Below are 15,332 nucleotides of genomic sequence, written 5' to 3'. Positions count from 1 at the left end.
GGACCGTGCAAGGTCATTAATTTATGTGATGCACAATTGTCTTTTCGCAACAATTTAAGAGAGTTAGAAAAGAGATACACCATAACACTTTTAGCGGAATCATTTTTTCCTTTCATCATATGCATGTAACTGAATAACTAAAATTGTCTATTCTTTAAAAAGTAGTGTATTTAATCATCTAAATTGATTTAACAAATTGAATGAAATTAAAATGATAATGAAAAAGGATCATCCCCCACACGAGTACCCCAAGTTTCACCAAGGTTTCTTAATTAGTAGCTTATGAGATATATGTAGCGTGTTAGTGGTCACAACTCACATACATCATGCATAGTTGCCTGGTGTCATGTGATGCGAGGTTGATTACCAAGACATGGTAGTTCCCCTTATGTTCCATCTTCACCTGTACATATCATCGGGGCCAAAACTTGTATGGGACGGACACAACATGCCCACCTCCACCAGAAATGATGTGAAACCTAAATACATACTCATATTTGTGCTAGAGTTGGATGCAAATACGTCTGCTCCATAACCATTAATTCTTGTCGTATATATGGTGGATAATATACAAGTATGAACCAAACTAAGCCTTTTCTTGGGTGCTGAAATACTTGTATGTAGGAATTAGGTTAGAACCAACATCTACTGCTCAGGATTAGGAAATAATCCAATCATTAGTTTCTACATGTGATAACAATATGAAATACCATATACATGGACATGAAACACTGAGATAATCATAATCGTAGTGATGATATATAGACCCAAGTTACTCCCACTTTATTAAGATATGGTGCAGATGTTACATTGACAGGTGCCACTTTCCTTTGTCTTTAATTTCTTCTGTGCTATTTATTTGGTAAACATCTTTTATCCCATTTTTATAGGCGATAAACAATTTTCTTGGATCTCCTTACGTGATCAAGTTGGCCACTTCTTTCAAAAATTAATGGAATTTTTTTTAGAGTGGAAAATTAATGGACTTTACATATATAGATATAATGATATGTGTTATGCTTTGTTACTTACTGGAGTGGCAATATTTTAGTTTAAGCATGGTAATGTCTCGTTTGGAATTGTTTCGCTTTTAAAAAAATCAGTTTTTTGTTCAAAATTTTATATTTTAATGTGTTTGGTAAATAAATAAAAAGCAGTTTTAATTGAAAGTTACAGGTCACTGACAGCAGATTTTAGCAGCCTATATATTGCTTTTAGAAGCTGTTGTGGATAAAAATACGCTTGTAGTTGTTTTATGTACTGACAACACTTTTAAAAATATTATTTACCAAACACGAAACTGTTTTAATTCATAGCTGAAGTTTTATTTAAAAATCACAGCAATCTCAAACTAGCCCTAAAATAATTACACCAATTAGCAAGAAGGGAAGTGAGATTAACAAGTCAATTATTAAATTTCTTATAGGATTGAAAAGAAAAATCAATAAATACATAGATAATAAACTATACAAAAATTTAGGATAAAATTTATAAAACAACTAAAAATGTACTTCAAACTGATGTTGAACTGTACTTAAAAACAAAAAAATTAGAAATATAATTGATATTTTAGACGTAAATTGAGACTCATACTTGCATTGAAACAGCTTAATATAATTTGATGTAGTGACATTAATTTTCCTTTTGTAAGCCAGAGGTCTAAAAGTTGACTCACAGATTAAGTATTTTGTATTCTCAGTTATTATTTATTTCAAAAAATATATGCATTAATTGATTGACATCAGAATAAATAATTAAAATTTTCAAAGTTATTCATTCATAGGCGCCAAATAAGAAACCTAACTTTAGTTAGATAACCTGAACATGACCTACTTAATTAGTCCTTGACAACCTTAATTTAACATATCATGCTTTCTAACTTTCACCAGTCTAAAAATTGCATTCTTACTATTGGTGGATAATATCTGTCCTCAAATTAACATCATCCTGATCTATAGTTGTGATATTGTTAAATGAGTCTTTCACTTACCAAACAACGGTGCCTCCAGACTAATTATGTAATCAGGTTTTGCTCCTTAGCTGCATTTACCTACAACCTGTCCACATCTATTAACTAATTAATCATTTAATCATACTTGAAGGGTGACACTTCATAGAAAGGTTTAGCATCCACAAACTTGAAAGTTCTGACTTGCATTTTATCTGTCTCTATATGGAATCTAATTTAATGATCAAACTGTTAAGATCCAACGTAGTTAAAGATTTGTATAAAACCTATCAGGATTAACGCTTGATTATTTAGATTGCAGACCAATACAAACTTGAAGCTAGAAAAGTGATAATCAAATGGTTAACCAATACTGTTTTGGTGATTCCTCCCAATAATATGCTCGCAAAAATTATATGATTATTATTATTAAATTACGTGCCGATAAAAATTATGTACAAATATTACATCATATATATGGATTGAAATGTAGTGCGTAAAAGTGTTGCTAAGTTTCTTAGTATGATTTTCTTTTAGACAAATTTACGTGGCAACATCTTCGTTGCATGCTTTCTAAGAGGCACTAAGTGCCTCTTTCATTCGTTCTTAAGATGGAGTTCTCGAGATTCAAAGAAAAGATTGCTGAGTTGCATATTTACATGATTTTCCTTGGCCAAAAATAGCAAAAACACAAGACTTAGTGGTTTGTTTTCCACTAAAGAGTACTTGACATATCCTAGCCTAGGCACCCACCAAATTAATCTCTTTCTGCATGTTGCGTCCAGCACTAAGGGGAGTGCATGTGATAATTGAGAGAGTGAATTACGATGATCATCAGGGTAAAAACAAAAAGATATTGTTAATGGATTCAAAGTTAAACCAAGTTGATATTCAATTACAGATCATGCTAAAGTCTGTTCATTCATATTTAAAATGAGTTAGCTTATGTGGGGAAGTTTCGTTGGAACAATGATGCATGGAGCGCAGCTATAGCTAGCGAAGGTTCTTTTAAGTACGATTGTATATTGTCCTACGTACGTTTGTTCCAGGCATGTTCTAGAGGTGCTAATGGACACGAATGCAACGCGGTGTTGAATAATAATACTGATATTGATGGCCACAATATCGATCAATCACGAAGTACCGTACGTTGAACATCAAAAGAGATAAACTCGATTTCAATTGAAATTTAAGTGTGATAGGAGGATTAGATGAACCAATTAGTTAGGAGTATTCAGTTCCTATTTTCATTTGGCAATGACGTCGACAACTATGTAACTGTATAATTAAGTGCTGCAAGTTAGGTCATATTTGAAATTTGGATGCAAAAAGATCCTAAAGGATCTCAATTTAATTGATCATTTCAACATTTAAAGGGTTAATTAGAAGGAGCCGAGGAGCATAGTGTAAGAAGAACTCCTTCAAAATACAATTACTTTTTTTTTTTTATGAAAATAGGTCAGTCCTTTCATTAAAATTCAGTAAGTAGTACAAAAACAAAACACCCCTATGGGGTTGACAGAAAGAATCGTTCCTTAGAACTTTATGGAACCCTATTCTAGTAGAATAACATCCCAAAAAATCCCGAGTACTTTTAGGAAATTCACGCACTATTATTCTAACAAAAACCAAGAAACCTCGAAGCAGACATAAAATGGAACCAACTAAGGCTCTGGTTTTTGAGATCCAAACAAAATTTAAATAGTACTATGGGCCCTAGAGCCCCATTCCAGCCAAAAGCAACCCGCATCCCAGTTGGAATCCCAGATAGCCCAACCTGTCAGACCGTCAAATGCCAGCCCACAGTCACCTCCACCCCTGTGAAGCCCAAACTCGGGGAGGCCAGAGCAAGGAGCCCAGCAGGAGGACAAGGCAGCCCAATCAGCTTGGACGCCATCGCCGATCTCCCTCATCTCAGAGTTCCAGCCACCAACGCCAACACTGGCACTGGTGCCTCTACCAAGTGCAGCCCATGCCTAGCGCCGGAACTCTACAAGGACCGACGACAAAGGCTCAACACAATCCGTCACCACCACCACTCCTCGCTCCGAAGCCTCCTCCGACACCCGAGATCGGGTCTTACTTACCACCCTTCCAACCTTAACGACTCCCGTCGGTTTCGCAATCAAAACCATCCACCACCAGATTGTCTCCCCCAAGGGACGACATCGGAAGCAGCTAATGACCAGTATCCAGCACGACCATTGGACTGAGAATAAAACTGCAAGGAAAAAATAGATGGGCACGCCGGAGAACACCCTCGCCACCACCGCCCACAATCCAATTAGACAAACGAAGGGAAGACATCCCTGCCATTAGAGTTGAAGGATCACCGCTGCCGGTCAGATTTGGGAATTTTGTCGAAGACTGTCGCCGTCGAGTAAACCCTAGCAGAGCTAGGTCAATGAAAGTTATTACTTTCTTCAAAATACAATATTTATTGATACACCCACACACACACAAAAATTCTTCGATTAACTATCATCTATTGAAAATTATCAAGTGACAGTGGAATCACACATCGGGAACTCTAAATCTTGCAAAATAACATAAGATATTAGACTCCACATACATTTATTATCAATTAATTTTAAGTTAATAAATTATTTCTATAAGGGATTATACATGATCGTATTAAAATCGACCTTGACATTATATGTACACGCACACGTATACATGTTTGAAGCATGTATATTGTAATTTGTAGGCAGGATCTTCTATAAGCAACTAGGGTTTGTGTAAGTTGCCGGTGGCTCGGGACAAGATGACAGGACCGGTGGACATATACCTACCCCAAGCCATAAATTGATTAAACTAGGGTTATCATCTTTACTTTTCAGTCCGTGCCACGGAAAGCATCAGCCGTACGTCGATTTATTATATTAGATTTTAGTTTTTCACACCTCCTCCACGAGTCCACGGTCTCCATCTCTAATAAGTAATAACCCTACGCGGCCCCCCTCTGTCACTTTCTTCCTCCTTTTGCTTTGATTTCATTCGACTGATAATTAAATTAACCCCAGTACTCGCCCACTTCAGTCTCCTCTCATCATTATTAATTACTTAGTTGATGCGTCGTCATCTATCTGTCCTGAATACGTTCTGATGTTTCACATTGGACTCCATTGTGAACCTCGATCGGACGGTCGAGCATATATCCGGTGAATTAGCGAGCACTAGCTACTTCTGCTAGTACAATTGATCGATTAGGAGAGAAGTACATCTTGATTTCATAAGATTAAAAGTTTAAGGTTTATGGTAGCTAGTCGATCGAGATATTTATAGGTTTAACAATCGATTATCGATGATTACGTATGAGGGTCAAAAATCTGGAGTGGTTCTTATATCTTGTAAGAGGAATAATATATATGTGAGAGAAGGGTCATTAAAGATAATTATGAGTTAAAATCTGTAAAGCAATGTAAAACGAAAAGAAATATATGTCCACAGAATGTATATGAAGTTCAAATATATTTGGTACAAATTTCTAATTAGAGCAAGTGCACCCGTAGTCAAGAAAAGGCAAAGTCGAGAAGTCAAGAATTCGACCAGTCAAGTTACTATTCACTACCACTGGACATAGGTTTACACCCGTTGTTTTTCTTACCCGGTCAACACTGTTCATTATTATATAATTTTAGAGGGGTCTCGAAAATCGACTTTTTACACATACATAATTTGGGAAAACTTCCTTCATGAAAGTTATAGAGATCGTCGATACGATCTCGTGCATACATGGAACGCAATATTCGGAGTTCGTATGAATTTATTATGAATTTTTGAAATCTGAAAATTTTCTATAAATAGTAAAAAAAAAAAATTTCTATTTTGTTTCAAAGGACGAAAATTTTTCATTTTTTCATTTCCCCCCCCCCCTCCTGTTCTCTCTCTCGCAGCTGCACCGGACCCTTGTTTTTTGTCCGACCCGACCCGGATTTTTCTCCATCCTCCGGCGTCCTCCGGCCACCCCCGAGGTCGCCTCACCTCGTCCTGCCGGTCTATGGCGTCAAACAGCCCAAAATCTTCCCCCAGGCCAAGATCGAAAAAGCCCAGGCGGAGCAAATCTTCCGGCAGCTCTGTGGCATCAGTCGAGCTGCCTTTGCGGCGCCACACGTCGATGCCCAGTCCTCCACTCCCTCCATTTGGCGCGTCGACCATTGCTGAGCTCCTCCTCACGTCAGCCACGATATGGCCTGGCCTAGCTGGCATTTGGGTTTGGCCGGTCATGGAAATAGTCATGGGGATGACTATTTTCTTGGCTGTAGTCAAGAAAGGGTTGGTTTTGCCCGGGCAAAAAACCACCGGTGGAAGGAGCAAAATCCATCTCAAGGTCATGTAGTCAGGTTTTTCTTGACTATGCCCGGTCAAGAGTAAACCGGTGGACTTGCTTACGGAAGCTAAAGTGGTACCTTAATCGGAAAAAGAAAGAAAAAGAATAATTAGAAAGTATGAGATAATGGGTAGGTACATTTCGTACATAAAGATAGAACATGAGTTTGACAATTTGCCAGTCAAGTGTAGCACGAAAAGGTTACAAGATATGGCTTATGCATATTACCGACTTCAAAACTAGAATGATTGATTGTAAGAAACATTATACTTTAACATCTGCCATCAAAGATAATCCACTAATGAACTCAAAATATCTTACAGGATTTTCTTCAAAGAAAGGAGAGGAAAAACTAAGGCAGGTCAATTTGAGTGGAACTTTTACTTTACAAATATATGAGTGTAAATACTTTACCGTCCAAATTATGTAGTAGCTTTGCTAGCCTCCCTAACCGAAAGTGTTGTTGGTACTTTGATCAAAATTTAGAGGGAATTAAAGTCAATCAGGTGGGATTGGGACATTCGGTAAAGAAAATAAACGAGTGTGCATATCAGTATATATATCACATGTTTTATCAAAACATAATGAACATCTAATTAAGCAATAAGCAGCCCTTGATATCATTCCACCACAACTTTCAAGTGCATGCATGTCATATATGGAATTATAAAAATTAAAAAACAATGGATTCTATTAATCAAAGTTAAACACCTTTAACTTTATATATGAGCGCTCTAACAAGGAATACCTAATTAAAACATATTAATTAATTAGTATGTACGTATTAGATTTGAGACATGTGAAGGTATTTAAGAGCATCTTTAGCAATACTAGCCATTTTTTAGTCAAATTTTTTGAGCTAAAGTAGCTAAAAAGTCATTTTGGCTAGCCACTTTAGACATATGTCTGTATCCAGTGCTCTCTATTTTAGCTTATTTTGAATTTACATTATTTTTTAAAGGAATATTAAATAGTTTAAATGTATTTATAAATTACATAAAATAACTCAAAATGAATGTTTTAAATTATAAAGAGCCTCATCTTGCTCTCTATATTTAGGAGCTAGATAAGTAAAAGTTATAATAAATAGTCACTTAGGAGTCTGGTGCAGCCACTAAAATAGATAAAAAGCTAAACATGCTCTCTAAAATAGCTAAGGAGTCAAAATAGAGAGTCTGCTAAAGATGCTCTTAAACATGCAAGTATAACATTGAAACCCAACGTAATTATTTAATGTATATAAACAAAACCAAAAGTTTATTAAATGGGCTATCCGCCACTGCTCAACGTGTTTAGCAAATATGTCGTGCCAAGATGGATTCGAATTGACCAACTTAATACATATAAATGCATTTGGCCAAACGGATTAGATCATTATAGTCCAATGGATGCGAGTTTACAAGAATCATCACCATAGCTTCTTGTATATAACTTACACCAGAAGAAAAATAAACGTACCATATGCTCATATGAACACTTGAAATTAATTTGTTTAGCATAAATTAAGTTAGATAATTCATTCAATAACATAAAATTAAGTGGATGATTTACAAGTTGGTGGATTGACTGAAGACGATCCATTTAATAATTGTATTTAATTTGACAGGTTTAATTGCAACTGACTTGTTTTTTGATCATATTTAGTCTAGCTAATTTTTCTTCACCTAAGTTCAGAATCATTCTATATTTCTATTGAGTCGTATTGAAATGAACAACCTTAAAAATCTCGTCCATTGCAATTGAAAATGTATGGACGACATGAAGTGTGGATCGAGTGGTCGCAATAATCTCCTCATGTATATAAGTGGAGTGGCTGAAATTAGAGGTAGGACAAATTAATCATAAGTGGAGCGTCCACTAATTACACACCCTGCATTTTGGTGCTTCATCCCCAGAAAATGGAGTCTACCTTGTCTCCTTTACCCACTTTAAAGATATTTATATATAATACTGACCTAAATTTGTTGTCCATCGGGACCTTCTCGATCTGAATGCCACCTAGTTACCTCTTCTATTGTGTAGTTTACTGAAGATTATTTTTTAGGAAAGCTGTTCTTCAATGTGAAACTGTTAAAGTGGACACTACCCAACATGCCTAGAAGGAGAAAAGATAAATTTTGTACAGTGTACGCAATTATACACAACTGTATACTAGCTCTGTATAATAGCAGACTAGTGTACTACTTGTACTGGCACGGTTTTATCACCGCCGGGACATGATAATTTTGCTCCCAAATATCAAACATTGGCAACTAAAGACGCTACGAGAAAGACAAAGCGATGATAGGTACTCTAGTATCTCTGCTCTTAACCCAATTGATTGATCCGTAAAGGCTCCGGTCCAACATGAAACCGTGGATTTTACATGAGATATGAAATACAAATATGAGATATGAAATACAAATATGACCCATAGAGCCCTACCCAACACGGTATTGGGCTTGTGGTGCCCCATCAGACTGGCCTACCATAAGAAAACTCCTAGAAGTCTTTCTCCATAAAGGACAGGTGAACCAAACCTATACGGTTTAGGATATCTAAACCTAAACAGTTTACTTGATATCTGAGGATCCAATATCAATTTGGCACAAGGATTCCTACCTTAGAAGTACCTTAGTCATCCCTATATAAGTCACACTTCGCGCCATGAGGGGATAAGTTGTTCATACCAGTCTCAATTGTCGCTTTAATTGAACGCATCACTAACTTAATCGTCGGAGGCTCTTTGGTTGGCACCACACTAGTATCCTAACCATCCAAAGAGTTTCTCTCTTTTGTTACCAGTTATTTTCATCTGGAGTAACAAAGGTGAAGAAAACAGGGTAACACACTACTAACGTTCAACTACATGGATTGGTCAAATTGTTTACCTAGTGATTTTTTTCAATCCATATCTAAATATAACTTCAGTATAAGTTGTTTGTGTTTTTAGTTGAAACTATATCGATACTATTGACTCAAAGTACTAGTAAATGTCCGTAACCATTCAAAACACGTCGATTACCTCCCGAGTGCACAAGACATATAGGTATTACCTATGATACTCCTTTCTTTACTTTCTGACAACCCTTGACAGTATGATGAAGAAATTTATTGAAGAAAGAAGAAGTTAAAAGATGGGGGCAGTAAAGACCTTACCACAGAGCAACATGGAGATCTAATGAATATACACATAAAAGAACCATATGACAAATTAAGCAATTCGAAAGTTGGTAACTAGATAGCTGATGATTTGGCAAATTATGGTTCAAATTCTACTAGCTTGGTTCGATAGGATATGCCTTCTTTCTTTATTCATGCTCATTGTAATAAGGATCAATTTGGTCGGCCACAGTTTCGTTTGTGGTAGTTGGTTATGTTTTGGTTTTGGTCCCCTTCCTCTTGTAATTTTCTTCCCTTTTCAATAAATTCTAGGGGTTAAGGAGGCTCTTTGCCTCTCTTACCTCTTGGTTTAAACCTATAAAAAAAAAATCTTGGGAAGACTCAAGCAATTCCAAGCACATGAATTATGAATGAAGGGAGGAGCATCACTTCACCACAACAAATCCTCTAAAGCAATTGTTAGCCAAATAGCCACCCTTCAAGTATAAGGGGTACAAGTAATAGTATAGGGATTTAAGAAAGGTTGTTAAACCCACGATGATTTGATTCCTTCACAAGTTTGGGTGTGAACCTAAGGAGAGCTAGAATATGCAAATGTACAATCACAAACCTAGAATCACAAGGAAATCTAGGCTCATAGTGAGTATGTGCAAGATGGAGTAGTGGTTTGATTTTGATTTTGAAGATAGTTTTAAATTGAAAACAACTAGATGTTCAAATGTAAACTAAATTACTCTAAACTAAACTAGTGATCTAATGGATGAAAGTTAGGATTTGGATTGTCTTGCACTAACCTCCTTTGCAAGTCTTGATACATATCAATATGAATAATGCTAAATTAATTAATCAATTTCTCTCCTTACACTACTAAAAAAAACCTCAATTGCTTCACCATTTTACTTCGGCATCAATTGCCGTAGCAATTGAGACCCTATTGCTACGGAAAATATTCCGTCGCGATTAAGCCTTCTCATTTGCCACGGCAAATGTTTACCGTAGTAAGTTTTTTATCAATTGCGACTCAATCCCGTCTTGCCGTAGTAAGAATTCTTTTTCCTCAATTTTTTCTTTTGGTTTCTGAGCCTTATTTCCCACTAACATCGATCTGCAGCCCCAATTTACTCTCTCTCTCTCTCTCTCTCTCTCTCTCTCTCTCTCTCTCTCTCTCTCTCTCTCTCTACCTCCGACATCGACAAGGTCTGCACCGGAACTTACCGCCGAGATCGACAGCTCTTCCTTACCGCCGAGACCGACAGCTCCTCCTTCACCAAACTGTAACAACAACTTTCTCACACCAACCCAACCCCAGAAACACAGCAAACCTGATCGAGAAGATCGTTTGTTGATGGCGAGGGACGTTGGTTTCAGGACCCTGGTGTTCTCGATCTGGATAAGGTAAAGGTTGTAATTCATCCCTCTCAGCTTCTGATGTGGCCTCCAACGCATGCGTAAGCCATTCCCAAAATTCAAAGGTGAGAGCCCGATTCCCCTAACACCAAAACCCCAATTCAAATTAGGCACTGAGGATCCAAACCTCAATTTCAATTCTACAAGGTAACCATGTCGATTCCTCATAGTTTTTCCACATCAATACACGAATTAGGATTTCCAAGATTACCTTACTTATATGTACTTTGTTAAATTTTGAAATTTTGTGTTCATAGCTACTCTGCTAGTATTTTATTTGGGGCGTGAAATTGAAGATTCCAATGTGTTTTGCTTGAAATTTAGGTATTTACTAATTTTTTATTATTTCTACAATTGGGCAAATAGGTGTGCTGATGTTCATATACTATATCTTGTTTGATAATTTCTATTACAGTCAATTATAGGTACCGTCTCCTATTAGGGTTCTGGAGACCATGTTAGTGATTCTTGGTTTTATGATAATGTGGATTCTTGCTTTTATGATATTGTGGATTCTTGCTTTTACTTGTTGTGAAATTTATACAGTAGTAGCATACCATGAACATTTATAACTTTTATTGTTGCAAAGGTTATAACTTTCACTATTTTGTTGTTTATCTATGGGTAGTTTTGTAGGGGAAAAAATATAGGCACTACTGGGTTGCTTTCTTTGTAGTGGTATTATGGGAATTCAGATTTAGAGCTATAGATGCTAGTCTGGTGATGTTGATCCTCATTATAGGTAAATCATTCTTTTACCGTTTGTGGGATTTTTAGTTCTACTGCCGTAGCTTCTATTATCAGTTTTGCCACTGTATATTGTTTTCAGATTTTCATGTTATCATCAGTTTGCTTTAAAGACTGGCCATTGTAATGTCCTGTGCAATGTGGCTATTGTTCTGTAACCTACTGAGGCTTTCTTAGCCTAGATTAGCCATTTATTTTTCGGGTGACTGGAAGTTTCAGCTTAAGGACTATCTTAGCAAGGAGGCATTTATTTTTCAGTTCTGTGCTTACTAGTTGGAAATATAGATTGAGTCTGGTCATTCATAACTATAGCAAGGAGACGTGGAGCATTGTTGGTTATTACTTGTGTGTGATAAGTATGTCTCACCTGTCTCCTTGTCAGCTGGCTCGCTAATAAGAGCTCAATCTAAAGAGTAAATTGTGTGATGTCAACAAGCTTTCTTCACAAGCAATTAACTCTTAACTTTCAGCCCTATTTTGAACCATTAAAATAGAGGCTTCCTTGGTGTTACTAATTCTTCCTCCTCCTCCTCCTCCTCCTTCTTCTTCTTTCTTTTTCTCTTTCAATGCCTTCTTGCAATTCCTATATGTTTGAAGTCACTTAAAATTGATGTTTGATAAGTACCTCCTCATCCTTTGATATTAATATGTAATTATTGGTTCAGTACTGACTTTTACAAGGTTCCTTGAGTATGGGTCTTGTTATTTATTTGGTGGAATCAAAGTTTTCATCCATGTTGCACAATGAAGAAGTATGGCTTATTTTGCATACACTTGTAACCTGTCATGTGGATTTAGGGAAATTGGATACCAGAGCTAGACCAACTGAAATTTTGGAATTGACAGTGTCACATTTCACTTGGAATTGTAGGGCTTGTTTACAACGATATGAAGAAACTGGATGTGTAGCAAGAGATGCTTTCCACATTGCAATTTCTCTTCAGGTGGGGTATGGTGCTTACTTTTTGTTTCACTTTCATGGAATATTATACAAGCTCTATTATAAGCTAGTCTTATACATCATTGACTATATTAGCTGATTTAGTTATGCTTCTCACTGTATCCCTCGTGTTATCTCAGTTTCAGGTCCAAACCTGGCAGAAGGCGTGGGAGTATTCACATGCTGAGTAGTTTTTGCATTGTCTACCACTACATATCTGTTTAATTTTGTATATTTGCTTGCAAATACATATTCGAATACAATTTCAGGTCTTTAAATTTTGATTGTTGGTTGGTGTAAAACTGATGGATATTGTATTTAGATATTTTTCAATGGGCTAAATACTATTTACCACCCTGTGGTATGGACCTCACATCAATTCAGTCCCTCGACTTTTAATTTCATCAAAAACACCCCCGCACTATCATTTTCTCGTCCAATAGGTCCCTCCGACTCAATTCCGTTAATTTCAGATGTTAAATGCTGACGCGGCATTTCCAACTCATCAAAAGTGGGGCCCACACGGATGTGAAATTCCCAAAATAACCTTGGCCCTATTCTAACTCAAAATTGAACCCCCAATTCCTCACAATTTTTTATTAATTCAAATTATTAAATTAAAGTCCTCGTTGTGTGTCCCAACCGAGTTCTTCTTCTGCTTCACTCTCACTCCTCCACACTTTGAACTCAGAGTTTGAGACAAGCAACCAACAACCATAGGCTGTGTTTCTTCCAATCTGTTCAACCACAATGACGACTTCTCCTAGCTCGGTAGCTCCGCCTTGAGCCACCACATCGTCTCCCTCACCTCCTCCACCTACAGCCTCCCCGCCCACCACCCCACCTTCTCGATTCACATTGGGTTCCATCTTTCCCACCTCCCTCTCCCAGCCTAGATCACTCTGGTCTGACCCGAAGTCATCAACTCTTGGGAGCTCATGGCCGGCCTTGACGCCGACAGCTTCCGGTTCTCGCCGCTCCCGCCATCGAAGCCCTTCTCGATTCGAACCTCGAAATCCACATATCACATGTCCAGATTCATCTGCCAGAGCACAAACCCACCCGACTCTGCACATCTAGATGCGTTTCTACAAATCTAAACCAGAATATAGTATATCTTGAAAAGAAAAAAGTAAAAAGAATCTAACCCATTTCTGTAACATAAATCCAAACCCCCATTCTTGTAATGTTGCCACAGTTCAAATTTGGTCCACAGTAGCAATAAAAACAAACCCAATACATAAACAGAATGCATGAAACCAAATTTTTCAACCCAAATCAAACCCAGCCCCTATTCTAACTCAGATCACAGCCCCAAAATTTTCCAGCAATTGAAATGACTTGAAGAACACCGAAACCAATCCTCCAAGAACACCCACACCAGCCCTCCCCTCACCTCACCTCCTCATCCATCTCTAGAAGTGGCGAATAGAAGTGGGGTTTGATTACCAATTTGAGTCGGAGTCGTTTGGGAAATTGGGAGGGCGAGGTCGGCATCGGCATCGGCATCTAGGGATTTGAGGATCAGAGGTAGAGCAGACGAGGATGAATTGGGTGGCTTTGCAGACGAGGTCGCGCTGCGGACTATCAGTGGGGAGCGGCGGAAGTGGGTTGAGCAGCCATCTCCGAGCTTGAGCAGAAACGAAGAAGAAGAGAAGAGAAGAAAAGAAGGGAGAGAAGATCGTGAGGGAGTTAGAATAAGATATTAAAGAGCCAGGGTCATTTTGTGAATTTCACATCCGTGTGGGCCCCACTTTTGATGAGTTGGAACTCCACGTCAGCAACTTAACGTCTGAAATTGACAAAATTGAGTCGGAGGGACCTATTGGACGAGAAAATGATAGTGCGGGGGTGTTTTTGATGAAATTGAAAGTCGAGGGACTGAATTGATGTGAGGTCCATACCACAGGGTGGTAAACAGTATTTAGCCCTTTTTCAATTTATAACATTTGTAGAACGTGGAACTAGCTTTTGTGTGCAAATAAATTTTTTTTTTTGTGCAATTCACACCAGATTTTTTATTTATTTTTAAATGAAATATCTTTTTGCTACGGCAAAGTACCCGTCGCAACTAAATTAGCCTTTGCGACGGTAACAGTTTCCGTCGCAAATAAATACTTTTTGCAACGGAAATTTACCGTCGCAATTGGATCTTGTGACCCCACCTATTGCAACACTAAGATTTCCGTCGCAAATGCTCAATTTGCCGTCGCGAAAAGTATTTGCTACGGCAAAATTACTATTTGCCGTCGCAATTGAAGTTTTTTTTAGTAGTGTTACATCTCTCTCGGGTATGACAAGGGACATGCTCCTTTAGTGATATCAAGCAACCCTTCTAGGGTGTAGTACTTAACTACCTAAGTCATGCATTTCAATCCGGTTAGATATCTAGTGAATTGCCCTAAGTGCATAAAGTTTGGAGATGAAGAAATCATGCAAACCAACCAAGCTTATATCTAAGTGATTGTAATTCACAAACCCTACATGCACACGTAGTGTGCTTCTATGCTTTAACATTCAAAGGTTACCAATCTCTAAATATTATATCATGACATGAAAAACGCAAATACTCAAAGTGGTAAAGTCTAAGCAAAATTCTAAAAAATGCTAGACACTAGTCAAGCGGAAGCCCGAGGACTAGCTCCTAGGGGCCTAGGCAGGGACTAGGCGGTTTTATTTTATTTTTATTTTTATAACATATAATTATAATTATATTACATACAATTTCAACTCCCATCCAAATTACCAAAACAAAACAGAATATTCTTGCTCCTGAGTCCTGACTATAAAGAGAATCAAATTTCATAACACTACTCACAGTACTCAGAGAGACCTACCCTTGGTTTAGATACAATTTC

The sequence above is a fragment of the Rosa chinensis genome, chromosome 6 (genome assembly GCF_002994745.2).
Source record: "Rosa chinensis cultivar Old Blush chromosome 6, RchiOBHm-V2, whole genome shotgun sequence".
In the NCBI taxonomy this organism is placed as follows: domain Eukaryota; kingdom Viridiplantae; phylum Streptophyta; class Magnoliopsida; order Rosales; family Rosaceae; genus Rosa; species Rosa chinensis.
This window is presented reverse-complemented; position numbering follows the sequence as displayed.